This window comes from Babylonia areolata, chromosome 22, assembly GCF_041734735.1.
Source record: "Babylonia areolata isolate BAREFJ2019XMU chromosome 22, ASM4173473v1, whole genome shotgun sequence".
In the NCBI taxonomy this organism is placed as follows: domain Eukaryota; kingdom Metazoa; phylum Mollusca; class Gastropoda; order Neogastropoda; family Buccinidae; genus Babylonia; species Babylonia areolata.
In genome coordinates, this window is record NC_134897.1 from 39,532,632 (window position 1) to 39,548,525 (window position 15,894).

The window sequence follows — 15,894 nt, forward strand, 5'->3', positions numbered from 1 at the left end:
AAGATGACAGAAAAACAAAGCAAAACAAAACAAAACCAAAAAAAAAAGAGGATTAAGGTTGTCACACAGATTCGCGTTTAATAAAACAGAAACTGACAAGCGAATTCTCAGGAGCCAGCTGGTCTTCATGTCATTTTCTACACAAGATACAGCAACAGGTGGCCGATAGACACACGGCACGTGCAGACAGATGGTCAGACAGAACACAGAGAGAGAGGGGGGGCGGAGGGGGGGGGGGAGGGGCTGGGGGGGGGGGGAGTCAAACGCAAACACCAACCACCACCACCCCACCACCCCTCTCTACCTCGCACTGTGAAACGAAGCTGTTGACACGAGGCAGACAGAAACCCGAGGTTTTTTCAGAATGGCGTGGGTATCTCATAGTCTCCGCAGATGCTAATGGATGCCTCCGCGGTCAAGCGATCTGATTGGCTCCGCCCGTTCTCGTGCATAGCTCCGCACAGTGCGGGCAGTGCCCCGTGACGTCAAATGTACGTCACGGTTACCATGGGGGACATGAGCGTGCAAATTGAACAGGGATTCGGTGAAGAGACTGAAAGGAACTTGTCAACCCATACATACTGCCTGTTTTGTATAATGCGTCGCTTCCCTTCCCTCTTTGCTTGAAAAGTCTTCTCCAGGCAGCGCAATTAACTGTTGGCAGCTGAAGAGTTGTGATATTCTCCTGCCGGGAGCCAGCTGCATTGCTCGGACGGAAGAGCCTAGTATGGTCGTAACCCGCTACTAACTGTGTGTTGTTTGGAACTGACCATTGGCGTAGTTCGGTCAAGAGTTGTGATATTCTCCTACCAGGAGCCAGCTGCATTGCTCGGACGGAAGAGCCTAGTATGGTCGTAACCCGCTACTACCTGTGTGTAGTTTGGAACTGACCAATGGCGTAGTTCGGTCAACGTAGGAATTTAGTTACGTGTAACTGTCAAAAAGTTAGAACCAAGCAATGCAACTGGCTCCTGGACTTTTTTGTTTTTGTTTTTTTGTTGTTGTTGTTTTTTTGGGTTTTTTGTTTTTGTTTTTGTTTTTTCAGACATCACTGACATCGTCATCATGATGACGGTTTATTAACACTATTAATGTTAACAGCATGTTTCCTGCACATGAATACTTTTAACACGAACGTGTGGCCATACAACAACGAACAACGATGAAGACGTTTCAAGTGTCACATTCCATCGGCTCTTTCTCCCTATTCGCACCCCCCCCCCTCCCTCCCCCCCCCCCCCCCCCCCACACCCCTTCCCAACCCCCCTACCCCCTTCCCAAACAGCACACCCCTCCTCTGTCCCCTTCCCTCTCCCTCCGACCCAAACCAAACGAAGCGTTAATACCCCTACGTTTGTCAGTCCAACGGTAGTTAATGTGACGGTGAAAGAGAGAACTGGGATGAACTGAGGTGTGACCAGGTGTGTGACCAGGTGTGAACAGGTGTTGGCCGCCTGGGGAAAAAAAAAAAAAAAAAAAAAGCAACTTGGCGGTTCTGCACCTCTCTGTTACGGCAGAGGACTGCAGTGCCTGCTTCTCGGTTCATAATTACTGTGCGCTTCGGAAACGACCCCCCCCCCCCTCTCTCTCTCTCTCTCTCTCTCTCTCTCTCGCTTCGGGATAATTACTTGCGTTCCTGGCCTGAAGATTTAGGTTACAAAAATAACGCTTGCCAGAAAAAAACAACAACAAAAAACAAAAACCTGAAATTATACACACGGTGATTTTAAACGAAGAATTTTTCTTTTGTTTCGTTTTGTTGTTGTTGTTTTGTTTTGCTTTTCCTGATTACACATTTTCCAGGCTTGAAAGTCTTGCATCAATAAAAAATGTTTGTTAAAAAAGAAAAAGAAAAAAAGACATTATTAAAAAAAAAAAAAAGAAAGAAAAACAGTTTCCAAGCGAAAGTGCTATATGAAGATCTATGCATTAGATTTTTTTTTCCGATTCCCGGATACGTGCTTATAACCATGATGCTTGTTTCACAGAAATCATCAAGTTGATTCCTGATGTGAAAACATCTATTCACCAGTAAATCGTTAAAATCAACTGGACCAGTTGGGATACGATACAGCTTGAATAAAATTGAAAAGTGCACTGACACAGAATTGAAAAAAAAAAGTATATGACATGGTCATTAAAACGTCTTCCAATAATAATAATAATATCTTTCCCAGCCTCCCCGGAAGTTGAGATACTTATACTGCTGTTTTCTTAACTATTTCTATAAAAAAAGAGAGAAAAAAAGCACTTTCTCTGCAGAGTGCTCAGACACAGCTGGTAATTTCCATTATCACGAAAAGCGCTGTTACAGAAATGGGAGACGTTCCTTGTGAAACCATGCTGTTCTGTTTAACCCTTTCACCGCCAAGCTCGCGTTTATGCACAGGCGTGGTAGAGGACCCATGTCACTGAAAGGTGACCACTCATTGGTCTGTTATCCACGAACCTACTTCTCTTAATGTTTGGTGGTAGGACAGGCCATATTTTCTATACATCGCAGGGGGGAATCCCCAGCTATTCTTAGCCATTGTCTTTTCTGTGTTTGTACCACAAGGGAATTCTGTACTCTAAATTGACTGGCGGTGAAAGGGTTAAACGTTAAGCACAAACTCTAGCAGAACGCCTCAGTAGTTAGCGCAGCAGAACAACAACAACAACAACAACAACAACAACAAAAACGTCTTGGCAGGGAAAGGTGTTGAGGAAGAAGAAAACCAAATGATGCGGAGTCAGTGAAAAGACCGTGAACATCATCAACAAACCGGAGGGGAATTCCCCGTGCTTGCTCCTCTCTGTATTTTCTGAGCTGTGTGAACATTCACTTTCTGTCTTTGGTTCTGTCCACTTTGTGGTGCTCTCTCTCTCTCTCTCTCTCTCTCTCTCTCTCTCTCTCCCCCCTTCTCTCTCTCTCCCTCTCTCTCTCTCCCCCTTCTCCCTCTCTCTCTCTCCCCTTCTCTCTCTCTCCCTCTCTCTCCCTCTCTCTCTCCCCCCTTCTCTCTCTCTCCCCCTTCTCCCTCTCTCTCTCCCCCTTCTCCCTCTCTCTCCCTCTCTCTCTCCCCTTCTCTCTCTCCCTCTCTCTCTGTCCCTCTCTCTCTCTCTCTCCCTCTCTCTCTCCCCCTTCATTATGTAGTTAATTATTTGTTGTGTATTCTCAGCTTGTCGTTGAACATTTACCGACGTGTATTGTTGTTAGTATGCATTTATTGGTGTGAATTACTGTTCACTGTACCCCCTTCATGAGGGGCCATGGCCTTATTATTGAATAAACCATCCGTATCCGTATCTCCCCCCCCTTCTCTCTCTCTCCCTCTCTCTCTGTCCCTCTCTCTCTGTGTCCCCCTCTCTCTCTGTCCCCCCCCTCTCTCTCTCTCTCTTAAAGAATTTAAAAAAACATTACCATACACACCTTATAGACAAATATGTCAACAATCCTACTGAACTTGACTCTCTTATTGAATACGCATATTATAGTTTAATTGTATGTCTAACCTCTATCGCACTACTTAATGATATACAACCACAATCAGTGTCCTGCATACTTTTTTTCTGGGGGCGAGGGGGGTGGGGGGGGTGGCGAGGGACGAGGGGGGCTTGGGAGGGTCTGTTTGTTTCTTTTGTTTCTTTGGAGAGGAGGAGGGGGGGGGGTGATCTTTTTCCTTCATAATATGATGTTTGTATCAGGATTATGTAGATGTGCATGTTTGAATGTGTGTGTGTGAATGTCATGTCTTTATTTCTTCATCTCTTTGGTACTTTGTGGACGTTTTGATTTATTTTCATTTTCCATTTGCCCTGGGGGCTGGGTGAAAAAAAGCACATGTATGCTTATTCCACTTCCCTCAATAAAAAAAAAAAACTTCGTTCGTTCGTTCGTTCGTTCTCTCTCTCTCTCTCTCTCTCTCTCTCTCTCATTCTCCCTCTTTCTTCTTCTTTTTATCATCATCATTATTAACATCATCAGCATCAGCATCACTGTTGATGTTATTGTTGTTGTTGTTGTTGTTACTGTTGTTGTTAGAAGGACAGATAGGAAGACTACGCAATATCTGATATTTTTTTTTATCCTGTTGATTATAAAGTCTCTCTCTCTCTCTCTCTCTCTCTCTCTCTCTCTCTCTCTCTCCGCATTTGTGGTGAGGTAATATTTGCTTCATATCAATGTGCGATGCCAAAGAATTTCTTCTTAAAAAAACCAAAAAACATTCACTTTACCAGTACGAAAAAGTTACATCAAGAACTCGGCAGATAATATCTGCTCTACATAGGGGTTGACAGGTGTGGCAACAGTACACTTCCTGACCAGTGACAATGGATCGCAGTACAAATGAACTCATAATCACTATCGACTTTCTACCGACTCTCTCTCTCTCTCTCTCTCTCTCCTCTCTCGCTGCCTCTCTCTCTCCTCTCTCTCTCTCTTCTGTCTCTGTGTCTGTCTCTCTCTGTCTCTCTCTGAATGGTAGAAAAGATGGGATGGCATTATTGTTCACGGACTCTCTCTGTACCTCTCTCTCTCTCCTCTGCCTCTGTCTGTCTGTCTCTCTCTCTCTTTCTCTCTCTCTGCCTCTCTCCTCTGTCTCTCTGTCTCTGTCTATCTCCTCTGTCTCTCTCTCTCTCTCTCAGCCTCTCTCTGTCCCTCTCCTCTGTCTCTGTCTCTGTCTCTCTCTCTCTGCCTCTCTCTGTCTCTCTCCTCTGTCTCTCTCTCTGCCTCTCTGTGTCTCTCTCCTCTGTCTCTGTCTCTCTGGTCTGTCTCTCTTTCTACTTCTGTTCATACCTCTCCCTTTCTTGATTGTATTCATCACGTTCTCTTCAATTTCCTTCAGGGGAGAGGGGGGGTGGAGTGGAGGGGGAGGGGGCGCGGGTTTTTTTTTGGGGGGGAGAACAGTGTGGGGTGGAGATGGCGAGTGGACAAGGTGGGGGTGTGGAGGAGGTGGGGGAGAGAACAGAAATTGTGTAACGTGGAGTACTTCCACCCCCCCCCCCCCCCGCCCACCCCCTCCCCCAATCACTACAACACCTTCTAAATTTGGGGGAAGGGGGGAGGGTGAGGCGGCGTTGACGACGGTTTAGGGAGGAGGTGTGGGGGGGGGGGGGGAGCGGGGGGGGGGGGAGCGGTAAGGGGTGGAGAAAGTGAGTGCACAAGAAGGATGGATAGACGGGGTCTAGAACAGAAATTGTGTAACGTGGAGTCATTCTATCCCCATCCCCCAAACCCCCACCATTTTTATACTTTCTTATTTAAGGGGGGGGGTGAGGGTTTAGGGGGGTGGGGGGGCGGTGAGGGGTGGAAAAGGTGACTGGACAAGAAGGGACGAGGTCTAGAACAGAAACTGTGTAACGTCGAGTACTTTGTATCCCCATCACTCCTACAATACCTTCTTTCTTTACCTTCCTCTTTCTGGGGGAAGGCGGTGTTGGCGAGGGTTTTTTTTGTTGTTGTTGTTTTTTTAGGGGGGGGGGGGGCGGAGTGGTGTGGGGCGGAGTAGGTGAGTGGACAAGGGGAGGGGGGGAGGGAGGGAGGGAGCGAGGGACGGGAAGAACAGAAATTGTTAAACGTGGAGTACTTTTTTTTTTTTTTTTTTTTTTTTTTTTTTTTTTTCCCCAAGGCCTGACTAAGCGCGTTGGGTTACGCTGCTGGTCAGGCATCTGCTTGGCAGATGTGGTGTAGCGTATATGGTTTTGTCCGAACGCAGTGACGCCTCCTTGAGCTACTGAAACTGAAACAGACTTTGTTGTTGTTGTTTGTTGGGTTTTTTTTTTTTTTGGGGGGGGGGGGGGTTGTTTTGTTTTTTGTCACAACAGATTTCTCTTTGTGAAATTCGGGCTGCTGTCCCCAGGGAGAACGCGTCGCTACACTAATAGCGCCACCCTTTTTTTTTTTTTTTTTTCCTGCGTGCAATCTTATTTGCTTTTCCTATCGAAGTGAATTTTTCTACAGCATTTTGCCAGGAACAACCCTTTTGTTGTCGTGGGTTCTTTAACGTGCGCTAAGTCCATGCTGCACACGGGACCTTGGTTTATCGTCTAATCCGAATGACTAAGCGTCCAGACCAGCACTCAAGGTCTAGTGGAGGGGGGGAGAAAATATCGGCGGCTGAGCCGTGATTCGAACCAGCGCGCTCAGATTCTCTCGCTTCCTAAGCGGACGCGTTACCTCTAGACCATCACTCCACGTCCCCCGCAAACCCCAATCATTTTTTTTACTTTCTTATTTAAGGGCGGGGGACGGACGGGAAGGGTTTAGGGGGGGGGGGGGAGAGCGGTGTGGATGGGTGAGGAAGGTGGATGGACAAGGAGGAGGAGTGACGGGGAACTAGAGCAGAAATTGTGTAACGTTGAGTTGCTGTTCCCCCCCCCCATCACTCCAATAATACCTTCTTTCCTGGGGGAGGGGAAGGTGATGTCAGCGAGGGTTTAGGGGGAGAGCGAGGGGGGGGGAGGTGTGTGTGGGGGGGAAGGGAGGGGGGAGGGCGAGAGGGAGAAGGATGGTGGGCAAGGGGGAAGGAAGTAACCAGGAAGTGGGAACAGAAACTGTGCAAGTAGCATTGTGTTATTCTTTTTAAGTCATTACTAGTATAACCTTATCCTTCCTTCATCCCTTAACTCACTCAGTACGGCCAGTCCTCTCTTCTCCTCTACACAGACCCCTCGGATGTCCAGTGGGTGTCTCAATGACCCAACCTTTAGTAGTTTCCGTCGTCAGAATTGTGGTATTCTTTGTCAACATTCACCTCTTCAGTATAAGAGCCTTCCGCTTGCAATATTTTGATGGTGGTAATTGGGGTGAAACGCTGTTAATGTCGTCTCTTTCGCCGTTCGTATGGAGAGAGTTAAACCAAGAAAGAAAAAGAAAATTTCCCCAACGCACCACGGAGAAAGTAAGAAAGAAAGAAAAATCCCATTCATGAAGTGTGCGCGCGTGCGTGCGTGTGTGTGTGTGTTTGTGCATCTTTTTGTCTTCTCTTCGATTCTTTTGTCCCCCCCCCCTCCCTCCCTCCCTCTTACCCCCAACCCCCCTTCCTCCAACAATCGACCACACAACAAAAGGTTTGTCTCCATCTATCGACATCCATCCCCACAACACAAGTATTGTCCACACTGTGGGAGTCGCTGTACGTAGTGGTGGAGGTCGTTGACAATGGAATTAAACATGAGCCACCCCACGCACACGCCATGCGCTGCAGGTTTGTTTTCAGCTGCGTGAGAAGGCAGGGTAACCCCCCCCCCCCCCCCCCCCGTTACATCGACAACGAAACTACATATCTTTGCTTCAGGAGGGTGGAGAGAGAGAGTGAGTGAGTGAGTGGGTGAGTGAAAGATGGGGTGTGGTGGGGTACCGGGTGTGGGTGTAAGGGGGGTGGGTGATGAGGGCGAGAAAAGGGGATGGTGGGGGTTGGGGGGGGGGGGTTGTAGATTAAAACCCTTGGTCGTATATATGAGATTTAGATTTGCTTATAATTCAGAAATCATATACATTGTCTGTAATATTTCCGGCATCATATTGTTAGTAGTAGTATCGTAATAATAATAATAATAACACTAACAACAACAACAACAATAATAATAATAATAATAATATTACTATTACTATTATTTATAATAATAATAATATTAATATTATTATTATTATTATTATTATTATTATCATTATAAACATTTGTGTGCTTTGTGTTTCAAGAACATGGTTCTGTCCTGATGTGTGTGCGTAATGATGCCATGTCCGTTCTGCAGGCGCACATGACTTGTGAATCCAGGTGTTCACGTGAAACGCTGCTGATGCGGAAGAAGAAGGTGCATGGCTGTGTGACTCTTATCCTTGGCTGGAAGTCCTCCTAGGGGGCGGAACTCCGAAGAAAAACCTGCACCTGCCGAGGCCGTCCACACGTGGCAGTATCTGCACCTGTGGGACTGTGAGTGTCGGTAGGCGAGAGAGTGGGGAAGGGACTACACTACTCTTCACTAAAAAAAACAAAAAACAGTCACCTGTGCTGGTCAATCAACCAGGCTAATGTCGGAACGTCGAGCTAGCCCTCCAACACCCTAGCGAAGGAAGCAGGGCTCAACTTCTGGAGACGTTTTCCCTTGCAGCACCTGTGGGAAGTACTGCGCATCCAGAATCGGCCTCTTCTCCCATATGAGGACACACACCGACAGATAAGCCTGCCTACCTACTCGTCCGTCGGTCCGACGGGAGACTCCATTATAGTCTGCTCACGAGACGACGTCAGTGTTGATTTCTATGTCATGAAAGCTGTCACTTTGCGTCATGATCGGTCATGGGGGTCTTTGTATAGTTTCAGTTTCAGCAGCTCAAGGAGGCGTCACTGCGTTCGGACAAATCCATATACGCTACACCACATCTGCCAAGCAGATGCCTGACCAGCAGCGTAACCCAACGCGCTTAGTCAGGCCTTGAGAAAAGGAATGCCAACAGCACCCGGTGTTCCCAGGCGGTCACCCATCCAAGTACTAACCGGGCCCGACGTTGCTTAACTTCGGTGATCGGACGAGAACCGGTGTTTTCAACGTGGTATGGCCGTCTTTGTATAAATGATCGTAACCGCCATCACTTCATTTTTTTTTCATTATTCATTCATACTCTATTTCTACGAAGCCGAAACACTCAACACACAACATGACTGGAGCTCTGTGTAAGGTATAGTACCTACGAAGCTGTTTTCATACAAACGGATCCTGGTCAAACCATTTATGGATCATCGCAGGGGGCGGGGGCCTGGGGGGGGGGGGGGGGGGATAAGATAAAATAACAGGTAGCTGGGAGAGGGAAGGAGGGCTTATAATTGCCACCATTGGGAACTGTCAGAGTCACTAACTAAGCACTGATTCATCGATTTAATTCGATGGGACGGGGGGTAGGGGGGGGGGGGGACGTTTGACGTCACGCACGCGCGCCGGGGACAATCCCGGATGATGTAAGGGGACAGCACTCTGGAAGACAAACATGGTCAGCCTAGTAAACACTCCTAACTGATGACGATCACAACTGTCGTCAACGTTTTGGGGTTGTTATTTTTGTTGTTGTTGTTGTTGTTGTTGTTTGTGCGAAAGTTTCCCCGTGCACAATTGTACTGGCTTCAATCTGAACGTTGGCTGCTTTGCTTGCTTGCTTGAGCGCGCGCGCGCGTGTGTGTGCGTGTGTGTGTGTGCGTGTGGGTGTGTGCGTGTGTGTGGGTGTGCTTCTTGTTTGTTTGTTTTTTTCTTGTTGTTTCTTCTATTTCTATTTTATACGCCTACGTTTGAAATGCATGCATTATTAAACATAAAAACTAGATTTTTAAAAAAAAGAAGAAGAAAAGAAATGATGTACGAAATTTTGGGTAAACTGAATTGAGAATCACGAGCAACATTAATGTTATAGATTTTAACAACTAAAATAAAAGACTATCTGAATAATTATTTCAGTCAGCAATACACTTTGTACATAATTATACCACTTGCGAACGAGTTTTGTTTGCTTTCATGTCGTCGAACGCAAAAAGCAGTGTATCACGCTTCACTTATTTTACTTAAAGAACATGTTCTTCTCACGAGATGACGTCAGTGTTGACATGACATAAATTCCTTGACGGTGCGTCACGATTAATCATTAAAAAAAAAAAAAAAATGCTTTGAAAAACTGAATAACTTGACCTTTTCGAGTGCAAGCCAGCAGGTCGTTAAACTCAAAATGGCATATATATATGTGTGTGTGTGTGTGTGTGTGTGTGTGTGTGTGTGTGTGTGTGTGTGTATCTATCTATCTATCTATATACATATTCCTTTTAAGGAAAGGGCTTTTAAGACGAGAGAATGAAGAAGAGGAGGTGGGGATGCCATTTGAAACAGCTTGTGGGATTAGACTTCCAAACTTAATAATGGAAATGTATTCAAATTAAACAAAACCGCGCCCAGATACGAAAACGGAAAATGCATACGATAAAAAAAAAAAAATAAATAAAAAAATGGCGTTGACGGGGACAATGTGACCTCTAAAAAAAAAAATATTCATTTTTTTTTTTTTAATCTCTTTTAAACATCTCTCGTTTGCCAGAACATCTGATCCGCTAAACTTCAAATGATTTGGGTTCGCTACCGACAACACGGTGTAAACATATAATGATAGATAGTTGGCTGAAACTTCATTCGGTCCAAGACTTCTTCCACTGCTGCTTCCCACCGCCACCTCCTCAACTGTGGCCACTTTGCTGCACGTGGCAGACAGCTTGGCCATTTTACTGCACGTAGCAGACAGCTTGGCCATTTCACTACAGACAGCTTGGCCATTTTACTGCACGTAGCAGACAGCTTGGCCATTTCACTACAGACAGCTTGGCCATTTTACTGCACGTAGCAGACAGCTTGGCCATTTCACGGCACGTAGCAGACAGCTTGGTCATTTCACTGACAGCTTGGCCATTTCACTGCACGTAACAGACAGCTTGGCCATTTCACTGCACGTGACAGACAGCTTGGCCATTTCACTGCACGTAGCAGACAGCTTGGCCATTTCACTGCACGTAGCAGACAGCTTGGCCATTTTACTGCACGTAGCAGACAACTTGGCCATTTCACTGCACGTAGCAGACAGCTTGGCCATTTTACTGCACGTAGCAGACAACTTGGCCATTTCACTGCACGTAGCAGACAGCTTGGCCATTTTACTGCACGTAGCAGACAGCTTGGCCATTTTACTGCACGTAGCAGACAACTTGGCCATTTCACGGCACGTAGCAGACAGCTTGGCCATTTCACTGCACGTAGCAGACAGCTTGGCCATTTCACGGCACGTAGCAGACAGCTTGGCCATTTCACTGCACTTGGCCATTTCACGGCACGTAGCAGACAACTTGGCCATTTCACTGCACGCAACAGACAGCTTCGACATTTCACTGCACTTGCCAGAGAGACAGCTTGGCCATTTCACTGCACTTCGCAGAGGGACAGCTTGGCCATTTTACTGCCCGTGGGACAGACAGCTTGGCCATTTTACTACACGTGGCAAAGAGACAACTTGGCCATTTCACTGCAGACAGCTTGGCCATTTTACTGCCCGTGGGACAGACAGCTTGGCCATTTCACTACACGTGGCAGACAGCTTGGCCATTTCACTGCACGTGGCAGACAGCTTGGCCATTTCACTGCAGACAGCTTGGCTATTTCACTGCACGTAGCAGACAGCTTGGCCATTTCACTGCACGTGGAAGACAGCTTGGCCATTTCACTACACGTGGCAGAGAGACAGCTTGGCCATTTTACTGCCCGTGGCAGACAGCTTGGTCATTTCACTGACAGCTTGGCCATTTCACTGCACGTAGCAGACAGCTTGGCCATTTCACTACACGTGGAAGACAGCTTGGCCATTTCACTGCACGTGGAAGACAGCTTGGCCATTTCACTGCACGTGACAGACAGCTTGGCCATTTCACAGACAGCTTGGTCATTTCACTGCACGTGGCAGAGAGACAGCTTGGCCATTTCACTGCACGTGACAGACAGCTTGGCCATTTCACTGCACGTGGCAGAGAGACAGCTTGGCCATTTCAGTGCACGTGGAAGACAGCTTTCGTTCTTCTGGCGATGTCACTGACACACGAGCAGTCATCTCCCCCTCTTCCCACACCCTGTGCACTGCACCGCCACTGGCTGGACGAAAGTGTTTATCCGGTGAAGTGATGGCCTTGAGGTAACGCGTCCGCCTAGGAAGCGAGAGAATCTGATCGCGCTGGTTCGAATCACGGCTCAGCCGCCGATATTTTCTCCCCGTCCACTTGACCTTGAGTGGTGGTCTGGAAACCAGTCATTGGGATGAGACGATAAACCGAGGTCCCGTGTGCAGCATGCACTTAGCGCACGTAAAAGAAGCCACGGCAACATAAGGGTTGTTCCTGGCAAAATTCTGTAGAAAAATCCACTTCGATAGGAAAAACAGATAAAACTTCACGCAGGGAGAGCAGCCCGAATTTCACACAGAGATATCTGTTGCGATAAAAAGAAATACAAGTACAAATGTACAGACTTCAACAAACTGGTGCATGAAGTGTGTGTGTGTGTGTGTGTGTGTGTGTGTGTGTGTGTGTGTGCGTGTGTGTGTGTGTGTGTGTGTGTGTGTGTGTGTGTGCGTGTGTGTGCGTGCGTGTGTGTGTGCGTGTGTGTGTGTGCGTGCGTGCGTGCGTGCGTGTGTGTGTGTGTGTGTGTGTGTGCGTGCGTGTGTGCGTGCGTGTGTGTGTGTTTGTGTGTGTGTTAGTGAGTTCCTGTCTGCGTGTCTGTGTTTGTGTTTGTCGGCGTGCGTGTGTGCGTGTGTTGATTTTTTTTTTCTTTTCTTGTTTCTTTTCCTTTGATCATGACATAAAAAGAAAAAGAAGAGTGAGTGAGTATAAGACATCATTTCAAAGGAGCAGTTGTTGATTAAACAAGTAAATATAAATAACGATGATGATGATCATCATCATAATAATCATCATCATCACCACCATTATGATTCAAAGGAGTAGTTGTAGATTAACCAAGATAATACACTGATGCTGCTGCTGCTGCTGCTGCTGCTGATGATGATGATGATGATGATGACTATGATGATGATGATGATGATGGTGATGATGATGATGATAAAAAGAGAAAGAGAAGACACAGATAAAAGAGGGAAGGAGGTAGGGGAGAGGGTGTGTATACGAGAACGAAAAAGAGGAAGACAACAACAAGAAAAAAAACAAAGAGAGTAGAAGCAGTAGCAATAGTAGTTGTTGTTGTTGTAGCAGTAGCAGCAGTAGTTGTATAACAAAAAAAAAAACCCAAAAAAAAACCCCACACACACGAGAATAAACAGAAGTAGACTGACAAGAGAAACACGAACAACAACAACAACAACACTCATAACAAGGAGAATAACAAAAACAAAAACAAGAGAGGCAAGGCCTTCAAGACTCACTTGTGATAAATTAAGTCCCCTAGCATTAATTACAGAGTAATTTCCCTTCTTTTTTTTTTACTATCTGCACCAAAACGTTTGCAAAAATAAATAAAAATTCCATGCTTAGCAACAGAAGTTCCTGTTTGAACAAAAAATGATAATAATGACTCCTCTTGTTGTTGTGTCACAATAAGAGGTCAAAGTGCCAAGTTTAGATAATACAAAAAATAGAAATAATACAGTAAATGCAGTTTGCATATAATTAGGCTTCTTTTTTCTTTTTCTTTTTTTTTTTTGTGCCCATCCCAGAGGTGCAATATTGTTTTAAACAAGATGACTGGAAAGAACTGAATTTTTCCTATTTTTATGCCAAATTTGGTGTCAACTGACAAAGTATTTGCAGAGAAAATGTCAATGTTAAAGTTTACCACGGACACACAGACACAAACACACACACACACACACACACACACACACACACACACACACACACACACACACACACACACACACACACACACACCCGAACACCGGGTTAAAACATAGACTCACTTTGTTTACACAAGTGAGTAAAAAAAAAAAGGATAATAACAAGAATGACAAGAGCAACAACATCAAGCACAATGTCAACAGATGAAGGACACAGAAAATGAGAAAGAAGAGAAAGGAAAAGGTCAAGAAAAGGAAGACAGCAAACAGAGACCGACAACAGAACAGTGTCAAGAAGAAGAAGGAAGAGGAGGAGGAGGAGGAAGAGAAGAAGAAGAAGAGGAGGAGGATAAAGAAGAAGAAGAAGAAAGAGGAGGAGGAGGAAGAGAAGAAGAAGAAGAAGAGGAGGAGGAGGAGAACAAGAAGAAGAAGAAGAGGAGGAGGAGGATGAAGAAGAAGGAGGGGGAGAAGGAGAACAAGAAGAAGAAAAAGAGGAGGAGGAGGATGAAGAAGAAGGAGGAGGAGGAGGGGGAGAAGGAGAACAAGAAGATGAGGAGGAGGAGGAGGATGAAGAAGAAGAAGAAACGAACAGAGAATGTGAAACAAAAGAAGGAATGAAACAGTTTCTTTGAGAAGGAGAGACAGAAGAAAATACAGGAAAAAGAAAAACACAATAGAGAATTGGAGTGAGAAAAGGAAAAAAGAAACGGAGAAGGGGTGGAAGATGACAACGAAGGAGAAAGAGGAGAAGGAGGAGGAGGAAGGAGGAGAAGGAGAAAGAGGAGAAGGAGAAGAAAAAAGAGGAGGAGGAGGAGAAGAAGGAAGAGGAGGAGGAGGAGAAGAAAGAGAAAGAGGAGAAGGAGAGGGAGAAGGAGAAGAGGAAGGAGGAGGAGTAGGAAAAGAAGAAGGAAGAGGAGACGGAGGAGGAGCAATGAGAAGGAACGTAAGAAGGTGTGGGTGGGGGGGGGGAGGGGTCAGAAGAAGAAAAAAATGAAAAACAACAACGAAATGACTTAACAAAAATAGATTGTAAAAAAAAAAAAAAAAATTGTAATAATTCTTTTTTAATTTAACACACACAAAAAATAAACAGCGGTAACCGACCAAGGAAGGAACAGCGTGACCGAAAATTAGGTCAGTCATTCACCACAAATCTAGGGCTACGGGTGAATTGGAGAAACAGAGAAAGAGAGACAGAGACAGGGAGACAGAGAGAGAGAGAGAGAGAGAGAGAGAGAGAGAGATGAAAAGGAACCCCACGTGACACTATGACATCATCTGACGCCGCGAGAGAAGGTCCCCCGTCGCCCCCCCCCCCCCCCCCTGGCCCCCCATCCCTCCCACTCCCCCCCCCCCCCCCCCCCCCCTTCTAATGTCTAGTTGTGTCCCTTGCCGGAAAAGCCGTGAAAGATGGCTTCCTGTGGACCTTGAGCCAGCACTGAAAGGTGAAGGATGCTGTCTGGGTGGGGGATGGGTTGGGTTGGGTAGGGAGGAAGAAGGATAAGAAGAAGGGAGGTGGGGGTGGTGTGAAGGGGGAGGGAGGGATGGAGGGAGGGAAGGGGGGTGTCGACGCTCCCCGTCAGAATTACTGTAACTGTCTTTTTCGCATTTTTTCAATGGCTTTTGCTCTGTGTGTGTGTGTGTGTGTGTGTGTGTGTGTGTGTGTGTGTGTGTTGTTTTCTCTCTCTCTCTCTCTCTCTCTCTCTCTCTCTCTCTCTCTCTCAAGATGAAGTATATTTCGTTCTAGTATGCCCCGTGATTCAGACAACAGTTTATCCCAGAAAAAATATTATAGGCAGCCTACTCTCTTCCGTTTTACTATGCTAATGTCTTCAACAAACCAAAAGGTAGTAAAAAAAAAAAATATGTGTGTATTTTTGTATTGAGCATTTAAAATAAGAAAAACACTGTGTTCATAACAGTCTGTATACCAATATTTTTGTGTGACGGTATAATTATGTTGTTACATACACCTTCATTTAGGAGCCTTGGCCTATAATGAATAAACCATTCATTCATTCATTCATTCTCTCTCTCTCTCCACTAGCCCCCCTCCCCCTTTTCTCCCTCCCTCACCCACTATCCTACCTTCCCATGCTCTCTCTCTCTCTCTTTCTCTGTCTCTCTCTCTCTCTCCCTCCCCCCACCTCTCTCTCTCTCTCTCTCCCCTTTAATTGCCTTACGTATTTGTTGTGACGCTGGAGAGTCTAGATGTTTGGCGACTTCCCATGCTCTCTGTCTGTCTGTCTGTCTGTCTGTCTGTCTCTCTCTCTCTCTCTCTCTCTCTCTCTCTCCCTCCTCTCTCTCTCCCCTTTAATCGCCTTACGTATTTGTTGTGACGCTAGAGAGTCTAGATGTTTGGCGACTTCTCTCTCTCTCTCTCTCTCTCTCTCTCTCTCCCTCCCTCCCTCCCCCCCACCCCCCACCCCCCCCCCCCCCCACCCCCCCTCTCTCTCTCCCCTTTAATTGCTTTACGTATTTGTTGTCACGCTGGAGAGTCAAGATGTTTGGCGAAAGATTTCCTCTTTGGTCCCTCTGATCTTAACCGACCGACG

At 46.2% G+C, this 15,894-nt stretch overlaps 1 protein-coding gene and 1 non-coding gene across 2 annotated transcripts in view; both read right to left on the reverse strand.

Moving 5' to 3' along the window:
- Window positions 1-15,894, reverse strand: part of LOC143297364 (high affinity cAMP-specific and IBMX-insensitive 3',5'-cyclic phosphodiesterase 8B-like) — a 326,384-nt gene that overhangs the window by 202,415 nt on the left and 108,075 nt on the right. The window lies entirely within an intron of this gene.
- On the reverse strand, window positions 8,429-8,547 carry LOC143297536 (5S ribosomal RNA). Its single transcript, XR_013057285.1, has one exon. It is a non-coding gene; the product is annotated as a 5S ribosomal RNA (ribosomal RNA).